Source organism: Megalops cyprinoides, chromosome 18 (genome assembly GCF_013368585.1).
Source record: "Megalops cyprinoides isolate fMegCyp1 chromosome 18, fMegCyp1.pri, whole genome shotgun sequence".
NCBI lineage: Eukaryota > Metazoa > Chordata > Actinopteri > Elopiformes > Megalopidae > Megalops > Megalops cyprinoides.
The window spans coordinates 10563319-10568148 of NC_050600.1; positions in this window are offsets into that span (position 1 = coordinate 10563319).

Here is a 4830-nt window from a genome sequence, read left to right on the forward strand (position 1 = left end):
AAAGCTCACCAATGAAGGCTGAAAAACAGGATGGACTATTAAAGAAACAAGCTAGAATTCAGAGTAGGATTTATAGCAAGTGCAAGTGTGTGGGAAAACTGAAATCCTTGTCATCATTTGCAGGTGTTTAAACATGCTTCTAGAAAGGGTAAATATCAATTTTGATTTTCTGTTTCTACAGCACACTCACATTTGGAATGTGTAACACATGCAGAATAACACTATTATTCAGTTTTGTTACTTAATAAAGTGCTAAATAAAACAAACACCTGTATATTCCCTTTTGAGAATGTGATTTTAGTCTGCACAATGAAGGTGATCAGCAGCCTGTTCAGCTCATTAGTTAATTTTTCTTTGGGCCAGTGCTATCTATGATGTTTTTTTTTTCTTATATGCCAATTGCTATGATATGTTATGAGATTATGGGATATGCTAGAGTTTAAATGTGTAATGCAGAAACACAAGAAGCAATGCCTGTACACACACACACACACGTACACGGGGCTTCCCTAGATATGAATATGACTATGAATTTGTAGGGCATAAAGCAAGTTGATACGAAGAGGAAGTGGATTGTTTCCTGAAGACAGAGACATACACTTTGTGTAATTCGATAGAAAAGGTGACAGTGGGGGAAAGAAGAACACCATTGTTGTTTAGTCAAATGAAATTAGCGCTCGTGGTCAACGGCATGCTGTAAAATGAATCTTCTTCATAAATTTGGGGAACAGGATTAACACAAGCTGACAGTGAGCCTCACTTTTGCTCCAGCCTAAATGACAAGCAGTGGTGTGCCAGTCGTAATGTATCAGGATTAATCATGTCAAAGCTGCAGTGGGTTCAACATAGACATTAGATTTTATATGAATGACTGTAAAACAGGATGGGCCAGTTAAGATTGCACAGAGGACGGTCACTCCTGCTCTATTCTGGTAACTGGAGTTAGCAGCTGTGGTGATTACTTGAGAAAATAGAGCTAAGGTATGTTGAATGACATTAGAAGGAACAAGCTTTAAAGAAAGACGATGGTGTAATGGCTTACATTCAAATTTCCTGATATAATTTATCATTTCAAAGAGATGAAAGTGGGTGAAGGGTGTGTGAAGCAAACAGATATATGCAAGCTTCCCTATGTTACCAAATAAAACATTATTCATGCAAGTCAGTCTCCCACTCAGTTATTTACTGTGTTTTGTTAAAGTATGTCAAATTAAAATATTCACAGTTTAAAGATTTCTGTGCACTCTAGAATACATGGCATATGGTATATAATTGTATGAATGACAAATGCTTCAGTGTAAGCTGAAATGAATATCAGTTTGCTTTAGTGCGTGGGAGCACTGAGGTGGTATTTATGATATTCCAATCACGTGACCCCTGTGCTATACTGGCATTCAAGAACACACTTCGCTACTCACACACGTAAGACTAGACTCACCTTGAGTTTTAAAGTGTTGCTCACAACGATAAGGCTTGCATGATTTAAAAGTTTTCAAAACTGAGTAAACTTGAAGTTAAAGATGCAAGATACAGTGTCTCTAACTTGCAGTGTGTCTCCTGTATTTGCATGTTTTCATGTGTCATTAAATGGCAGAGTTTGAGATAATGATGTCAGATTGACTAGTGATTATTAGTGTGTCGGCAGTTTAAAATTTCTGACCGTCTCAATACATAATTCAGAAGATTAGATACATTTGTTTTAAAATAGATAGATTAGACAGATATGCAGAATGGTTTATTATGAAAGCACCACTTAAAGAGATTCATTAATTCTTCAGCTGACAGAATTAATTTACTACATTAGCATATGGTCAGAACAACATGACAGATTGATAGCAGAAATTGTATTTATAACTGTAAACTCTATCAAGGACATACCCTTCACTGGCCAAACACTTTCACACTAGCACCTGGAGAAAATAACCTTGGTTATTGAACTCCTTATGTTTAAACCTAAAGCTTTGACCACTGGACTGTTGTATTCTATTAGAAACGGAACAGCTATTCTTAATCTATGACATTTTGAGCAGCTGTTCCAATTCTAAGAGTCCAGGTCCAGTCTGAGTTATAGTCTCAGTTCAAAGTTCAAACTTCTAGGTCTTTGTTGTATTGTGGAGGCATCTTGTATTTAAAATAATAATAATAATAAAACCTGAACTTATCTTCTTATGACTGTTGAACACTTTATGTTCTTCTTCTTCTATTAATACCTGACCACTTCAACAAAGTATTTGACTTAAAGTCATTACACCAAGACTGATGTTGCTAACATGTAAATGCATTTGCTCTAGTCAGAATGTTGCCAGTATATGCTGCTCTAGGACCAGATCCTACTATTATACGGTAAATGATGATACTAGTCCTAGATCAGAACATATGGGAAATTTCTGATGGGAGAGAACATTGATGTGAGAGAGACAGTGAGAGAACCAGTGAGAGATACCAGTGAGCTGTACTGTAAGTACAAATGCGGCCAGTAAGCTGATTTCCATAAGTGCCTTGCAGTGGCTGCAGAGGTATACGAACAGTCACAATATGGTGCCAAAGACTATTTTTGGTTTCCTGCAAATCAAGTCTTATCTTATTATCAATTATCAGTGCCACGTTAGCTTTCAAACACACCTTGGCTTAGTTTATTAATGGTGATTTGCTGATGACGTTGCTCTCAGAATATACTACAAAGTACATATTGCATATAGTTTCATTATGCGAAATTAGGTTTACATAACATTACATTTGTGTATATTAAATAAACAAAATGATAAAAAAATCAATATTGAATGCAAGTAGAGGTAGGTGTAGCAGTAATCACAGCAGTAGTTAGTTAGTACTGTAATAGCAGCAGCTGTGACAGAAGCTTTAGTAGCAGCAGAAGTATTGGTGTTTATAGCTATGGAAGCAGCAGCAGTAGAGGAAGTAGTTTCAATATTTTAAATAAATATATAAAAGGCTGTATAATTGCAGCAGGTGTGTCTTACCTCGCTGCAGCATTCCTGTTGCCAGTTTAAAGTTGATAAAACTGGTTTCTAAAGAAAGGAGCTCCTAACTCTTTGGAGCAGGCAAAGGCCTAAACGCGAATACATTGTAAAAACACACAAATAATTAATATATACAGTCAGTGCTGGAATAAATGAATACGTGTTCTAGAATGCACACACTTTCCACAAAATACCTGTGTTTTGTGTTATCAGTGTATTGTGCTGTGTTCTGTATATCATGAGACACATACTAGACGCAAACCTTCCCAATCAGCTTATGAAAAGTGCTAATTGCTAGGCTACAGCAAGGAATAGCAAGTCTAGAGCATACTATTTCAATTGCCCTTAATAAGTATTTAGTGGATATAGCAGATTGTAAACTGCTTAGGTCCATGCTTAATTATAGAAATGAACATGCATTAGCAGCTGGAATAAAAAAAAAAAATCTCAGCTATTCTCAGAATAGAACGCTTCAACCACCCCTACCATTAAGTCACCCTTACGTTATGGGCCTGATTTAAAAAGCCATTCATCTACTGTCATGTTTCCAGAGCTTCTCTCTCTGGGTATATCGATAACCTGCTCTGCTGGCTGGGTTCCCTGTGCTGGTTGGTTTCACACTTTCCATTCCAGATGGAAAAGTGAAAGTCAATAGCTGACTGGGGAAGCAAAGCCATCCAGTCATCTCCTCACACTGATCCCAGTACAGGGTGCTGGATGGAGTCTCCTCACAGTGCCAGTCAATTTCTGAAGCTAGCTTTTGGAATTCTCTTGAAGTAACGAATGAAAAAATGTTGTACTTCAAGGAACTAACCATAATGTGGACATACACCCAGAGCACACTCTTGTAAAAGTTAACAAAATAGCACAAATGACCCTGGCAGGTTTTCTAAGCTATGTTGCCACACGACTAGCTTATTTACTTTAGTAGGTCTTCACTGTTTTTATTACATTCCTCCCCAAAGAGGTGTGCTGAAAAAGAAAGTACATATATTTATATTTCATTGTATTTGCGTAGGAGATGCAGAGTGACTTACATAACTAAGAGTTCCTACATGTTATCTATTTATACAGCTGGATATTTACTGAGGCAGATAGGGTTATGTACCTTCCTCAAGAGTACAACGGCAGTTAGTGTGACACTAACCAGAGGGAAGGGAACACCATAAAGAGGTTACAAAAATACCATTAAAACAGGGATTTCTTATCCAGTATTGTTCTGTATATTGCCCATTAGAAGGCAGTGTCAGAGGGGCACTTTAAGTGATCAGTAATTATCAGATATTATTATTTCATGCAAATCTGGCCAGGAATTTGGCTTGGGTTTTTGCCAGCATTAATGATTTAATGCGTGTTTTTTTCTTGTTTTGTTTTGCAGATTAAATTATTGTGAATATTTCTTATTAAATTAATGTTAACATCTACCCTTTCCCCTAGGGAATGTCTAATGTGAAATGCTATTTACTGTCTGTCATCAGCATTCATGATGAATTCATAAAATGAATATTATAATGTAATACTATGATATTAAAACTGTTCAAGGTGGACAATAAAATTAAATGAATAATTCATCAACATAATGTTACATCAAAAAGCTACACTCAACAGCACAACATAGCTAATGTTAGAACTAACAGTACACAAGACGAAACACGCAAACATTCTTTTGCATATATTCGTTTTCTTTTAATTAATTGTAGTAATATTATTGCATTTCAGCTTGTGTTACACAACAAGGTGTTATGTAAATAGTTAAGAGTAACAAGGCTTCAGCGATAAGTGATGCAGTCTTTGGATTTTCACCCGTAGACAGGCTTTATTTTTTTTTTACAACTGAACATGAAGGAAGAAC